At 40.0% G+C, this 16,999-nt stretch overlaps 1 protein-coding gene across 1 annotated transcript in view; it reads right to left on the bottom strand.

Annotated features, from left to right (window-relative positions):
- Positions 1-16,999, bottom strand: part of Tph2 (tryptophan hydroxylase 2) — a 113,472-nt gene that overhangs the window by 70,144 nt on the left and 26,329 nt on the right. The window lies entirely within an intron of this gene.

Here is a 16,999-nt window from a genome sequence, read left to right as displayed (position 1 = left end):
ACCCTTTAGGATAAGGGTTAGCAAACTCCCTGTACAGGACCAGAAAGTAAACACTTTAGGCCTGTGGTTCATATGGTCTCTGTCACAATTCTGCCACTGTCTCTCCAGAGCAGCCATAAGCAAATGGACAGAATGTGTTCTAATGAAACCTGCTTAAGTTTGGCCACAGGCATTAGTGCGCTTGATGACTGGGTTTGGTTCTGGAAAGGTTGCCCAGTTCGGAATGGTCACAGAGAGCCTCCAGGGAAGGCACAACATGAGCTGAAACTTGTTGTCTTGTAGCATCTGTATATTCCCTGACAAATAGATGAGAAGGAAATGCTGTCCCACAGCCAGCAGCCAAGCACAAGAGACTTGGTTCCAGACATAACCTGGGACCTGTAGGAGAAAAGGAATGTGGGCGTGTGCTTTTGCAACTGATTGAGGGACTAGGATCTAAATGCAACCTCTTATTAAGATACCTGCCCTGTAAATGAATCAGTTTGAGCACAAGTTCTCGTGTCATATTCAACAGCCCCACTGCCCACTCTGGCTACTCATCAGAAACTCTGTTCCCGCGATCAGCAAATACATATGCACAACATATGAATGTCAAAATAGATATAGATAACACGAGGGTTTCTGCCTCTGCAATCTATGACTCCAGGACAAAGTAGGCAGTCACTTGCTGCAGAGACCCTGTGTAGACAAGAAAGCAACTGCCACTCAGGGTCACTGCAGCTACAGGGCACCTTCAAGGAATTGGGATCATTCCAGACAATCCCCTGAGGTAGAGAAAAGAAAGACAACAATAACAAGGGTAGGCTGTCAAATAGGTCCCCTCACTGCCTCCTCAACTTCAATTCCTCACATATTTCAGTTTTCTTGTTCCAATACCTTCTGTATAAAGTTCAGTTTCAAATATGGTTCTTACTGCTCCCAGATTGGTTTCTTTCTTTTTTTTTTTTAAGAAAAAGAAGGAGGTTAGAGGAGAGGGAGAAAAGAAGGAAGAAGAGGAGGAGGAGGAAAATACATGAGCAATGAGGGAATATTGAAAAAAGAACTAGAAATTAACATTTGCTTTCCCTAAGTACCAAGACTAAGGTTTATACAAACCAAATTAAAACAAGATTAGCCTTGTTTAAATTTGACTGTTGATAGCAAATAAAAAATTACAACCTGGCAAATATTTGCTGGGAAGATCAACGCTAAGTCTTCAGATCCATGATGAATTTAGAATGAAAGCTTGATATGAGAAGATAAAAATAGAAAAGATGCAAGGAAAGAAAATATAAATGATCTGCCTTTGGATCCAGAAAATTCAGCTAGATCAATTTAAGTCAGGTAGGCCAATAAAACTAATAAGGGCTGTGCATGATCAGAAGGTAGGAAAGCAATGAGGCCGAAACAATAAATGAAATATTGAGAAGCCATTTGAAGAAAATCATTACATCAAATTTTTCCCTTCAATATCAATCTGCAAACATGCAGCAATTCTAAGGGGAACTGAACATAGCCAACAAGGTGCGGAAAGAGAATCAGTGTGAATTAGAGTGGGAAGAAAGAATTATACAGATCTGCTCCTCAATAATGAATTTCCTCCAGCATCATTGCAGGAATAAGGATGGCTGTGTCTGTTCGCATCTGTGTGCACTTGTCTGCCCTGCCTGGGTAGCTCACTGGCCCACTCTCTGAGCTGATGAACTGGTGTGGGGCCCCACTGCTACCCTGTGCTCGGATGAGTCACCTCTGGTGCTGAGATTTCCCGCACCACTCCAAGCTTCGGCCCTGGGCAACTCTTTCAGGTAAATACTCAAAACTTCATTATAAAGAAAGGGCTAAATTCATCCATTTCATTTCTATTGAAAATATCCAAAATATAGAAAAAAGAAGAAACTCCCTTTTCTATATAGTTCATATAGGTATGTAATATTAGCTAACATTTGAGTTTACCATGTGCCAGACACGTTTTTATGAATTAACCTTCAATTTTCATGTGCATTAACCCATTTGATTCTCACAATTCCATTGATATTATCCCCATTTCACAGATGAAGAAATTGAGGCTCAAAGACACTGAACAAATTGTCTAAAATCATAAAGCCAAGCTTGAAACCTAGTCCATCTGGCTCAGGACACTACAATCTTAATTGGTCAGTATATATGAGTAAAATTAAAAATTTATTCAAACCTCAACTTATTTTCATATTCCAAACTAAAAAAGGTCTTAGTTAAGTGAGTGGGGTGATTAGTATATAGAAAATTCATCTTCAGTCATATGTCATCATGATACTAGCATGTAGTTGTACATCACGGAGACCACTTTCTTATACACTCACTTCTTAAATTTCTCAGTGAAACTCAGGGCTGGCTTACCAATAGCATAAGCATGTTTGGGGGACACCAGGAATGTAGGGCCACTCAACTATTTTTAATACTTTGAAATTTGACATTTGGAAACATAAAAATTGTTGTCATGGGAAAAATCACAATGTATTGCATTTTTTCACACTTGTTATGAATTAGTGGAGATTTTTATGAATTGCCAGAGGGGTGCCAGAGGAGAGTCCTGGCCTTTTACAAGCCTTAAATATAGACCCATGTGTCCTTATGCACCTATCTGTGGGTACCTGTTATAAGGTATGCATAACAGACATCATATATCAGCATCCTAAAACTTGGCTTCAGTCCAAAACCATAGCTACTTAAGTAATCCGCATTCTAGAGAAAGCCCTCCCCACCAACTGAAACCAGCCATCTCCTTAGAGGGTCTATTAAGAGGCAGCAGAAACGGCCTACCACCAATACACTCTTCCCATAACACTCTCCCACCCATTCCCAGACCTCATCCCCCAGTCTAATAAGGGATAAGAGGTGCTCAGGATTTCAGGAGGGCAGTGTTTGATGGAAAGGGCAGGTTATTTTCCCTTTCCTAGGTCAGAAGAGTAAGCTGCTCCATTAAATCATTTCTAATTTCTGGGGGAAATTCATTATTGAGGAACAGACCTGTATAATTCTTTCTTCCCACTCTACCCCCAGATGTATTTTGCTGTGCAGTAGGACCACAGCGCTCCTTGGTGCTGGTATCAGAATAGAGCAGGAAGAAGCAGTCCCTGGGAGACTGGAAGCATAGGAGTATGGTGTGCTATGGGGCAGAAGTGGGGACCCTTGTCACCTGTCTTCAGAAATTTAAGGTTCACATGAACATGGAAGCTAATGCCCAGCAAAATCTAGAGATTCTTGTGAGACCCAGTTAGTCACTCTCTTGTCATTGGGACAAAATACCCAACACCCACAACTTAAAGGAGGAGAGGTTTATTTTAACTCATGGTTTCAGTCCATAGTCATCTGGCTTTTAGGCAGGAAGAGGGTGACAGAGGTGGAAGAAACAGTGCTCAACTCCTCACAGACAGGAAGCAGAGAGAGAAGAGAGGAGCAGGGGACAAGAATATGCCCTTCCAGGTCACACCCTCAGTGACCCAGCTCCGTCCAGGCCCCACCTCCTAACAGCATATTTAGCTATTGAACTCATCAAGTATAGCACCCCTATGATCCAATCACCTTCCAAACAAATGAGAATTTTGGGGGGGACAATTTAGATCTAAATCAATGTGTCATGCCTGGGAGAAAGATGGGGAAGCCTCACTATTCAATTCTGCTCAGTTCTTGGGATCAGAGAATGGTTCCTTCTATCCCTCATGTAGAACCACTGAGGGTATCCAAGCTCTGTGATCCCCAACCTGGTGGTGGGGTCTGTGACCACTCACAAGACCAAGGGCACACTGCTGCATGGGTAGAGGTAGAGGGAATGGCCCTACCCCCAAAATAATGTGTAGCACTATGCAGAGTCCACCACTTCAGCAGAGTGTGCCCTATCAGGAAGAATCTGTTTGAACCAGGATGAGTTAGACGTGAGACCTGCCCACCACTGCTACTCCAGCAATCACATAAAATATCTCAAAAATAAATAAATAAATAATAAAATATGAAATATCTCAGCCTCTTCCCTCTCTCTTTTCAGACCCCAACTCCAGAGGACCTAGGTCCTAAAAGAGGGAAAGAAAGTATCACAGAATATGGTACACTTCCTCTCAAAAACAAAACAAAACCACACATTCACTCCTAATAATTGTAGGGAAGGGAAGATACCTTGTGAATCTACTTTGAGATTAATCTTTTTAAATGAACAGGACCAGGTTTTAAATACCCAAATGAGACTATACTAATAATTGAAAATGACAGGAAATTAGATGTTGCTAAGGAACTTGCTTCCCAATAGGAAAGTAGGATTCAACAAAATACAGTTGAAAGCCACAAACGGAAAAATAAAACCATCTATGATGGTATAAGTTGCAACAAGATGATGCTCCTCAACAGACTAATCACATGTAAATATTTAATAGACTATCTAAGGAGTCTCCTTTATTTATATAGAATTAGCTTGGATTCTGCAATGTTCAACAACCACCAAAATTATTATTCACAGCTTCCTAATTCACAGGAGCAAAGCAAATGTGTCTTTAAATAGATTTCATTCACTGCACATTCTTCCTTATTAGGAGCCAATGTTCAGCAAGGACGGGACTATACAAGGGCTGAATGGCGCACGTGGGGATTTAGGTTGACAATAAGAAAAAAACTCTGGTTACTCAGAGATGACTAAGAACTTTCTTTGGACATTTTGATGACAGTGGGGGACATTTTTCCCTATATGTTTAAATCTCACTCTTCCTAGAAACTGGGGGACAATTCAGAAAAACCTGCCTTATCCCTACAGAGAGGCGAGAGTGGGAAGTGCACAGACACACCTAACTGGACACAGATATGGACAGTTATTCTGCACAAGTCCTGAGCTTGTTAGAGTACCATTGTTCAACAAATACTTTTTTGACCCAGAAATCCAGGGACATACACCACACAGAGACTGCGATTGTGTGTGGTCTTTCTATAGCCATATGAATAAGCAAAAATGCTTTCATTTCATTTAACTATTTGTTTAATCTTCTCCAACAGCAAGATATTTTTCATATTTGTATTTTTTAATTTGAGGAATTGGAAAATGCCTGTTTATGGTGGCTGCCTTCTGGAGTCCTTGCTGCTAGATTCTTACTATGAGATGCAGTTTCTCTGCTCGTGTTATCTTTACAGGACCTCTAGCCTGGGGAAGCAATTCATTTATTCAGTGGAAGAAGATGTGACAGGCTGCAATTGATAGTATTTACATCAAGATGGTAAACCTCACTGAAACACAACACTGATTGTATTTTTTCAGAACAGTTGGATTTTCTCAGAACCAAGCACCAAACAGAGCAGAGTAAACAGAATTGATTAAGGGGATGGATGAATCTGAAGGAAACAGTTAGCAAAGAACTCACTTTCTATTTTTTCATTACAAGTTCCTTAGACAAAGAAATGCCTCACTTATTCAAGAGCTGTTTATCTGCCTGGAATAGACTCTCATCTTTGCCTCCTCTTTTCTCTCTTCCCCCCTCTTAGCATGTGTCTCTCTTTTTTTTTTTGTATTAAATTCTTTTATTGGTACATTGTAGGTATATAACACAATTACATTTCTCATTGGGAATTGTACCTTTATATAATGTATCTTGGTTCTTATTTTTTCCCCATTCCTAGCCCTCCCTTCACGCCCTCCACCCTTCCCTATTTACAAAGACTTTATTTCCATTTTTTCCATTTCTCATCATTTTAGCATGTGTCTCTTGATTGACACTTGCACCAGGGTTGCAGAAGGGAAATACAAAGAGATGAAATATAAAATCCATCAGCTTTGCAGCTCATTAGCAATTAGTTCTCCTCTAAGGATTTGGACAGGGCTTTTGGAGAAAGTTTACAGTAACATCAAGGCTAGTAGTGTCTATCTTTGTTCCTTCTTAACTCATGAGAGGCATTTGCTGTACTCCTCAATGGCCATAGCCTGATTTCTGCGTAGTTTCTAAGAAGCTATCTGTAATTTATCTCCTTTTATTTCTGCCCAAGAAAGCACACAAGAATATAGAAAAAGGATGACATTATTCTAATATTATTGTTAGATTAACCTTGCTTTTGGTCAAATGTATTTTTTCTAAAAAATATTCATCATTCATAAAGTGTACTGTGGTTGTTATTGAGCATTTATTTCACCTTTCACAATTGAAGACACACCCATATGTAGAAATTTCAGTCAAGACTTGATGTCTCCCACATATATCTAGTGACCATAATGTCAGTCACTGCTTATGCTTCATGAAATCGTCACCTGCACCCAGGTATCTCTAGAGGAATCGAGGAGTGTTTGACAAGAAAACTGATCATGCCTCTGTGAATGGATAAAATGCTGTCAGGAAAAATAAATATCCTGAATGGAATGGATGAATCCTATTAAGTTTTAACCAGAAAGCAAGCTTCACTTTTTAAATGATGTCCAAGAATATGTAAGAAAGATCTGGAGGCCTCTAGACTTGATAAAATGCACTTCAGAATTCAGACCATACAGCATACTCAATAACTTTATGATAAAATATTATCAGTGATACCCAGAGAGGAAAAACAAGAAGCTAAATATTCACAATAGTACTCTGCTTTATCAAAGAGATACCTGCACACCCATATTTCTTGAGTGCTATCCATAATACTTAAGGTATGGAATTGGTCTAGGTGCCTATTAACAAATGACTAAAGAAAATGTGACATACATACACAACAGAATATTATTCAGCCCTAAAAATGAATGAAATCCTGTCATTTGCAGCAAAATACATGGAACTGGAGGGTATTTTTAGGTGAAACAAGCCAGGCACAGAGAAAAATGGAAGTAGAAGTTCAAAAAACTTGACCTAAATGTAGAATAGTGATTACTAAAGGTTGAAGGGTGTTGCTGGATTTGATCAGTGTACTCTGAATGTATGTGTGGAAAGATCATACAGAACCCCATTTTATATATAATTAATACATGTTCATTTAAAATCTGTCACCTCATTAGAATATGTGCTTCTTGAAGGCAGGATATTTTGTTGTTCCTCATTTTCATATCCCTGCAATCCAGAGCAAAGCCTGTGTGTTCAATAAATAATATTTGCTGAAATAGTAAATCAACCAAACAGCCTAAAATAGGTCATAAGTTTAAATATTGAGAAAAAGAATAATTGTGCATGAGAAAGTCTGGTAGATATGTATTTCTTTTATTTTATCCTTGCTTTATGTATTTTTAGCTACAGAAAAAGCAATTCTAAAGATTTTGAGATTCTAACAAATGTTCTGGTAGCTTCCATTTTATGTGCTATTTACTTTACATGTAAGTCTTTCTTTCTTTCTTTCTTTCTTTCTTTCTTTCTTTCTTTCTTTCTTTCTTTTCTAATTTTTCTCAACTCAGGCCTCCTGGCCCTTGTCTAGACATTGTCATCCAATCATACCTGTACCCAAAACCTTCACCAGAAAAGAAAGCAGCATATATAAACTCAAAAGGACATAAAGTCCAAACTGCATTAAATACAGAGATATTTCCTGGCCTAGACATCCTAATGAATGAACTTTGGAAGGTATTTTTAAAGCCATAGAGCACAATGACTTAATGCTATTTTTCAAAAAGAAACTCACAAGGCAGTGCAGCAACTTAACAGCCCTGTGTGTTATGCCACAATTCCAAAAGGTTAAAGTGGTCTAACATAATGTGGCTTGATGGGGCTCGTCAGGAGAGACAGTTGGGAGGCCCTTGACTGCTAAGACATATCAGGATAAGTATAGAGGCACAAAATCATTTTTAGCTACTCCCCTAGGCCAGTCAGGTAAGGAGCATTTGTGATCACATATTTTATTTGCTTTTGCAAATGAGTTTTGTGCACATGAATTTTCTTAAATGAGGCTATGGGCCCTAAGGAACTTTCAGATGGTAGCAAACAAAAATGTTAGTTTGTTTTGTTCACATTGTTAATATTGGTGCTGCCTTTACAAGACACATAATGAAAATAAACTACTGCACCTAGGGAGCCTCCGGGAGAGTGAAAATTTAACTCCTGGAAATTATTTGTTTTTATTTGTCCTGTGTACCACAGGGTAGGGCTTTCCACCATTTCCCCACCACTCAGAAAGCCCTCTTCACATAACAGAGAAGTGGTTTTCATCTGCAAAAACTAGCATGAAATTATATATCAACAGCAACAACAACAGATTTAACATCTATCAATATGTACGTGCTCAACATACACAAGAAGATTGAACTCAAAGAACCCAATACAGGAAAAAGCTAAAATTCCCATGTCGCCAGTGGCAACCAACAATCTGTGTCCCCTGGGACAAAAAGACCCAGAGTCAGGGTCTCTAAGAGCTCCAAAGTCAGCCTGACAGACCTTGTGCCTTGACCAACAAGAACTGAAGCTTCTTATTCCAGGCCCCAACATGTTCCAGGGGTAGAGGAAGGAGCACAGTTAACCCCATAGTTGATGGCCTTGTGCATGTTAACAACAGCACTCATTCCTTCACACATCCACTTAACTGAAACTTTAATATACTAGCTCGTTACATGGCTCATGCTCATCTTATAGGGTGATTAAGTAACTATTAGTATCTCCATTTTATGGTTGAGAAAACAGGCTAACAAACACCGTAATCTGTCCAAGGTCAAACAGCTAGGAAGTGGCGTAGTATGACTTAGATCTAAGAAGCTTAGCTCTAGAGATCCCATTCTCAATAGCTACACCTCACTGCAAAGCACTGAATTTCCAGTATGTACCTAGCATTGGAGTTTGGCCTCTGTTTCCTCATTTGAAACTAAGGGGAATAAGACTACTTCCTAATACTATGAAGACAGAATAGGATGTTGTCTGAAAGGTACCTGGGTCAGTGCCTAGTACCTAATAGACACAATGGAGTTAATTCCCTCCCTCCGGCTATACAAAAATGAATAAAATTTCATCACTTCCCTGCAGGGCTGGGAATAGGTCTGGAGAATGACAAAGCAGCACTGTTCCATATAAATGCATTCACCTCTCAGACAGAACTTGTGGAAGTAATTTGAATCCTTCATGTTCATAGAAATCATTTTAAAGTGAAAATACCCACACCTCTTTCTCTGTGAAACATGTTAGAATTTGGTACAACTGCTGTCCCTGGCAGTGAGTGACACAGGTCACACTGTGTTAATGTTTTCCACGGTTATGAGAGCCATGTTATAATCAGACAACATCTTACTGCGACATTCATGCACACCTAAAAACCTACCAAGCCCCAAAAATGAAAAGGAGAAACCTTTTTCAAATCAATTTTCCCTTTGTCTCTCTTTGCAACTCTCTAACTCCCTTCCTTTTAGCCACTGAGATAAATTTCAGGTAAAGAGAAACATTTGGCATGAAAATGATTCTCCCATAAAGCCCAAAGTCTTTTAAATGCCTGTAAGAATTGTGCATTTGTACATTTAAAATATGCTGAGAATTCTGTAAGGAGGAGAACAACTTTTTAAAATCCAAGTCATTTAATTCTGTTGCTCTTCTTGTCAACTTGTGTGAGATATAACTTAATGTCAAGTGGAAGTTGCTACACAGATTTTTAAGACGGAAAAGAAAAGGTGTGGCTTCAAACGGAGAAAGATTTAGGTTCTAGAAGAGAGGCATACTCAGAACCTCTAATGTGACCATCCTCAGAAACAATTCTAGTCATCTGGGAAATGACCCCAGTACTACAAATATTTGGTTTTGCTCTACTTTTCAATTTACCGCTCCATTTCAAAGAAATTAAAGCATCAACAGCTAGCGTTTATGCAGGAGTCACGAAGTACCCAAACAGCCACGTATATCTCAGTTTCATCCCAAACCTGGGAAAGCAAATCAATGGAGGATAAGGGAATGGGATAAAATTAGCTCAGTCAGGGAGAAAACATATTTGCCTTCTAAGGTGTCTCTTCTCAAAACGACAGAGAAGGGAAAAAAATTAAAGCTTTCTCCCACATCACAGTATAGCCCACAATTCATCAAGGTGACCATCTGCCAGTGAAACTGATGAGAAGACCTTAAGGATAGAAACTTGTAGCCTCCGGTTAAGTTTTTCCCTGTTGAAAAAGCAAACCCTCCCCCGCTTCCGTTCTTCCCCCATCTTCTATTGGTTGTGTTTCCAATTAGGATTCACCTATCTAAAAATAGGTAATGTGGCACTCACGACTCCTGTTAGTAATGTATTCCTTTAAGCTACATTCTGGAACCAAGCAGGAACCATAAATCATGCCTCTTCTCGCATGAAAAGAGAAATGCTAAGGTCACCTGAAATTTCTGGAAAGGTGGAGAGGTGGAGCCACCCCACTTATTTTTCTGCAAGTCACAATAATTGCAAGTGCCTCTTAGGAAAGACTCAGCATCAGTAATCCCCTAGCTCAAACATGAAACTAAAGTGTCACAGCTTCTTGTGTGTGGGAGAAACCCTAATATGCACAGTACTGAACACTAGCAGGTAAAAGGCAAGTCTGCAAAATAGCTCTCCACAAGGTATGGAGAGCCTAATGGTGCTTTGTCTCTCATCATCTTCTCATTGCAGACCTAAGGCTGACCCCTGATGAGTCATCTGGTAAAAGAGGAAAGACCTCCTGAAAAGTGAGGTGGTGGCCCGAAACTCCAATATGTTCACTCCATCGTACATACATTCTACAGTTATGAATGTTTTCAGATATCTTAAAACGCATAGCATATTACTAAATCCCAGTCCCGGAGGGCTTTGTTTTGATATTATATAGTGGGTGGCCAAAAAAAGCCCCTCTTTGCTTTGATGAGAAGTTATAATCAACGCCAATCCATGTTGACCGAGAAAATTCTCATTCTCTCACTCTCTCTCTCCCTCTCTCTGTGACAGAGCTGCATAGAATACTCACGAGCTCACCCAAATTGAATGCTCCTGCTGAGCTTGTGATTGCACTTTTGAAATGTACCAGACTCCATTTGGGGCTGTTTTGTTTTAGGGTCTCTGTTTTGCTTAGCACTTACCTCAGAGCAAGTAAATCACAATGAGTGCAATTTTATAAATCAAGAAATAAATAAGCTAGCAACTAGTAAAAACCGGAGTGTTAGATCCCTGGCAGTTGTTTTTCAAGCCTTAGCCCAGCTGTGTTTATTTCCCTTCATCCTGTATCCTCTGAGGTTTGGGCTTTGGATAGGAAGAGAAGAGCCCAGGGCCAGGGAGAGCAGAGGAGATTCACACAGCAGGATTAGGAAATGGTTCTGCTGGCCGGCCAGAGCCCAGCAGACGTCCCAAACCACCTGTGAGAGACCACAGAGGCTTGGAGTCATACAGGGCTGACTGGAGTACTGATTCCGTAAAGTCTTTTTTAAATTTAATTCAAATTTCGAGTGGGTACCTGTTTCAAATACTGATGAGGACTGTGTATTTCAAATATTTTGAGAATTCTTTAAGAAGAAGATTAACTTTTCAAAATGCCAAGTCACTTGGTTCTGTGGCTGGTATTTTCGATGTGTATGTAAAACAACCTATGTCAAGTGAAAGTTGCTACAGACACTTCAAAACAAAATGAAAGAAAGATAAGAAAAGGTGTTTTCTCGTGGGCAGACAGACATTCAGAGTCTATGAGAGCAGCATTCTTGAAACTCCCAAAAGTGTCTGGCCCTACTCAAAAACTATTCTGGCCATTTGGGAAAACTGAAAATGTTTGCTTCGGGTCTACTCTTCAATTTACTACTACATTTCAGAGGCATTAAAACATCAACAGCTGGTGTTTATGCAAGTGACACAATCAGCTATGTCATCTTTAATAAGTTTCTTAACATCTCTGAACCTGAGTTCCCTCATCTTCAAAATGAACACAATAGTGACATCTATCTCAAAGCCTCCTTGTGAGATTAAATGACAACACAAGTGACATGTTTAACGTAATGCCAAGAATGTGGCAGGAATTTAAGAACAGGAAGCTAAAACTACCTGATAGTGTGGCCTGAAAGATCTGCCTGCGATGAACATTTCCACCACCACTAGCCATGCAGGGGTGAATCCAACACAACTGAGTCTCAAGTTGCACTCTCCAATTTTAGCCTGGTTGAGACCCACTAGCCCGGAAAGGCCTCTGAGAGGGTGAGTTTTTCAGATGGAAGGAGAAAGTTATGTGAATGATTTACTAGAAAATGATAGATGCAGCCCCTCAACATGTATTTTAAAAGGTCCTATAATCCATCACACCATGCAGCCTTAAGTTCCTTAACTCAGTCACTCTTTAAGGTCTTTACTCATTTTAAATGCAGACAGCAATTGATTATATAGAATGAGATAATCATTAACTACTTAAAATATGATAATCATATCCATATCAGAGATACCATATCTACCATAGATAGTGTCAGCATTCTGAGCCCTGGAAAAATTGCTAATCCTCTCAAGCATACAAACTAGAGATTGGTCCCATTTTAAGAAGGCACTGAGACTTCAAAAGAGTAGGTCTCTGCTCAGGGCCACAGAGCATGTCAATAGCAAGCACAAATTCAAACCCAGTTTATCTAGCTTCAAAGCTTATGCGTTCAGCTCCATGTTCTGCTATACCATGATACCTCTGCTTTCACAAGGATTAGTTCTGTAGATAATGCATTGGCACCCACCACGAGAGAAGTTAAGGCGATTCTTGAAGAAATGAAACAGAACACAAGAAATGTATGTGGTACCGAACCTCCAGGATGGTCTCCAAAGAACTCTGCCACTGAGTATTCATGATCATGTACAGTACCTTCCTACACTGTGTCAGGATTGATCTGTGAAGCCAGAAGAATATAACAAGAGTGATTTGTGTCACTTTCAAGGCTAAGTTATAAAAAGCATTGTAGATTCTGTCCTGTTCTTTGTCTTGGATCATTTGACTCCATGCTACTCAGTGGACAAGGCATGCTGCAAGAAACTGACCCAAGTGTGTAGCACATACCTAAAAACCCAGCACTCAGGGAGGCTGAGGCAGGAGGACCACAAGCTTAAGACCAGCCTGGGCAACTTGGTGACTTAGAAAAATCTGTCTCAAAATTTTTAAAAAGGGGTGGGGTGCTGAGGATATAGCTCAATGCGAAGACCCAGAATTCAATCCCCAGGGCCATGAGAAAAGAACAAATAAATTAATAAAAGAGGAGGAGGAGAGAAGGAGGAGGACAGGTGGGAGGAGAAGGAGGGGAAGGAGAAGAACAACAACAGGAAAAGAAGGAGGAACAACTGAGACCTCCTGCTAGCAATCCTGTAAATAACCACATTGCAAGCAGATTCTCCATCCTTGTTATACCGTCACATGGCTTCTGGCCTGGCAAACACTTTACCTTGAGATCCGGAAACACCCAGCTAAGCTGCTCTCTAATTCCTGACACTCAGAAATTGTTTGAGATAATAAACGTTTGTTGGTTTAAGCTGCTAAATTGGAGAGTAATAAAATAAAGAACTAATATAGTATAAAAATCAGACAAAACTCAGGGCTTAAAGAAAGCCTTAGTCAGGGGAGTAGAGAAAGATGGCAACCAAGGAGTAATAAAAAGATGTGAAGCATTAAGATAGACAAAGAGGAGAGAACAGTTGAGTCCCCCCCAAAATCATAATGTTAGCAAAGACTTATATAGCACTTCCTAAGTAGTATTCTAAGTGCTGATACTGTGTTAGCTCATTACATCCTCATGAAATTCTATGAAATAGTAGTGAAGTTATCCCCATTTTACAGATTAAAAAACTGAGGCTCTGAAGTCTTAGCAATTTTCTCTGATCATTCAGCTGGTAAAGAGTAAAGGTGAGATCCACCCAAGCAGTGCACCTCTTGCCTCTGCTTCTTAATCCTTCCACAAGCTGTCTTTCAGATGTAAAGAGAAATGAATGAAACAGAGGCAACCAAAGCCCTCCGAGTTGGTCAGGGGTCTGAGGACACCCACACCTTTGGTCTAAATTCTTTGATCATTATTTTGATAAAGGTAATAAAGCATATTGCATAACAATGCCCCCGTTTATTTCACTTAATCCTTACAATACTCTCATGACAGAAAACGAGGAGACATTTTTATCCCCAGTTTACAGAGGAGAAAACTGAAGCTGGGAAATGTTAAGAAACCATTTGGATTCCTGAATTTGAAATAATTGAGTTTTTTTGGTAAATTAGTTAATTTTTTTTTCTTTCTTTTTTGGTACTGGGGATCGAACTTGGGACCTTACGCTTGCGAGGCAGGCACCAGAACCACTGAGCTAAATCCCCAGCCCCTAAATTAGTTAATTTTCCAATCTGAGTTTAGGTCACAATTCAGACCTGTTGAAACTTTTTTGTTTACCTTGCCTGTTGACATTTGCACTTACCAACTTTCATTTCAGATTCCTGGCATGGAAAAAAATTAATAAATCAAAGAGGAAGCAGCCCCGTGGGAAAAACATGAGGTTCATGCGCCACCTTAATTTTAATCAGGAGAAAACACATTCATAACAAAACATAATCACAGTAATATTCAAAATCAATTTAAGCAAACAAGAGTGGTATAATTAAAGTCAAAGCTCGAGGCCTCTTTCCAAGAGAACAAAATGAATTGAAATAACTATCACCACCCCTACTAAAAATATAATTAAATTAAATATGCATGTGCTGAAGAATAATCATTGCACTAGCCCTCAAAGAAAAATTCGTTTCAATTTTTAAAAACTGCAGTACTGATCCCCCACCGCCAACAATTTAGCAATTGCAAAATCCACAGAAATGCAACTGAGGTTCAGATATGAAGGTGCCAATGATAGGAACCTGGATAGGGGCAAAAAACCTAAGAACTACATCACAGCCGTAATTTTCTCTGCCTCAACTGCCATCTGCCCCCTCCCACACTTCCATTTCCTCTGAACTGCAAGTCTACAGCACGTGACATTATCTAATCACAGGGCACGCTCTCCCCTGTTTATACTAGGATTTCTTTTATTGGAGGGAGGGAGGACGGAGGACGGGTGTGATCCGCATGTTAGACGTTCTCTGAAGGATGATTTTAGCAAGAATGCCCTCCATCCAAAGTGTTCACTCTCAGGTCTTGCACGAAGAATAATACTTGCAGTAATGAACGTGTCCTCTGTCATTATCGGTGGGACAATTAGGCCCTCCCGTTGAGGTCTGCAGGCGGCCGCAGCCTCCTGGTAATCAATCAAGTTCTCCGCGGAGCTGTCAATCAGACCCAGGCCTGAGTGGCGGCTATTGACTGCGCTCAGCGTGCTGACGCTTACCCGCTCCCTTGCCTCTTTGGGTTCACGATAACACGGGCCTGGAGCCTGCTGTTTTTTCATCATAGAGTGGAATTTTTTCATTTTTCTCTGCTTGTGTTGACTCTTTCCCCCTGTTTTATCCTTTCAAGACTATCATAGAAAAATACAGTATTCAACACGAATCCTCCAGAGGGCTTCTTGGCTGTGGTTCCAATATATATTATTCTGCATTTCATTTCTCTTCTTTCTCTTTACCCTTAGACACCTCAAACTGCATCCTACCAATCCCTTCTACAATCTCTAAACATCTGTACTCTGTTTTTCACTATGTTTCTGACCATATATTTATAACTTCTCCTCAGTGTCAGGAAAGCCTTAACTAATTATCAGCAACGAATTGAACTGTTCTACCCATGACAGAATGGTCCCTAATATTAATTTATTTTCATTGCATATTGACAAATTATTATTGTATATATTTACAGGAAAGGGATGCTATGATATGTCCTATAATGCAGAATGATTGGATGGAGCTAACATACTCATTGTCTCAAATATCGATCATCTTTTCCTTCTAACTGAAACATTATACCACTTGACCAACATTTCCCCATTCTCTCAGGCCCCAGAATGGTCCTAACCATTTGGCAGGGATTTTTCAAGACTACCCCAATCTGAAATAATCTGCACCTTAGCCCAATGGTTCCAAGCTTAGGTTTGGAAGATCCAGTCAAAGTAAACTTAAATTAGCTTGTTTTAAGTAGACAGTTTGTATTATGTGCACTCAGAGAGCCAGCAACACTAGAAGATAACCATTTCAATTAGAAAGTGTATCTTTATTTTCTGTAAACTGAAAGGAGACCTTACTTGCTGCATGGCAAACTGAAGACACTGGCCAAGGCCTGTTTGGAATTTGTCAGCATCTGTGCTCAAGCCCCACTAGCATCATAACAGGTGCAGGAGCTAGAAAGTGAGCTGGCAAACACACACACACACACACACCTGCAAACATACACACACACAGAGGCACATGACTATCCCTTATCCATCCTCAAACTGATCACAGGGGAACCTCAGGCAGGACAGCAGGAAGACTCTTGAGGAAAGATCCTTTGCAAAAGGATCTTCTTTCAAAAGTCCAGGATTTATATTTTCCTGGTCCAACTATTTCTAGAAGTCACCTTCCTCAGGGAACACCCCAGGGTACTGGTAATTTGTTACCAGTATTTTGTCAGCTTCTCTTATATGCTCAAAAATGACAATATGACTGTTTATTTTTTTTTTTTCACAAAGAGGGATGTTGGTCAAAATGAAAAGAATCAGGTTACCCAACAATTTCTTAATGGGAAACCAAATAGTTTCTTCACAAAGGTTTCTTCACAAGGGTTTCTTCACAAGGGATGTTTGAGCTACATTATTGTTAAGATGGCAGCATAAAAATAGTCTCAACACAGCTGAAAAAGAAAATCATCCAGGCACTGTGATGGATGCATATAACACCAACTACTCAGGAGGCTGAGACAGAAGGATAACAAGTTCAAATCCAGCCTAGACAACTTAATGAGAAACTGTCTCAAAATAAAAAAGTGCTAAGATGTAGCTCAGTTGTCCCTGGTTCAATTCCCAGTACTGGAGAAAGCGAGGAAGACAGAGATGGAGGCGAAGAAAGAAGGGGCAGAGGAAGGGATGGGGGGAAGAGGAGAAGGAGAGGAAGAAGAAGAGGAAGGAGAAAAGAAGGAGAAAGAGGAAGAGGAAACAGAATAGATAACTGGAAACTGGCAGCAAGCCTTGGAAAAGGTGGTAGGGAGACATAATCGTAACTGACAGGCATGGTGCTACAGACAGCACGTGTATTCTCTTT

Source organism: Heterocephalus glaber, unplaced genomic scaffold, assembly GCF_053883595.1.
Source record: "Heterocephalus glaber isolate CG9 unplaced genomic scaffold, H.glaber_assembly_v1.0 deba00001571, whole genome shotgun sequence".
NCBI lineage: Eukaryota > Metazoa > Chordata > Mammalia > Rodentia > Bathyergidae > Heterocephalus > Heterocephalus glaber.
This window is presented reverse-complemented; position numbering and strand designations above follow the sequence as displayed.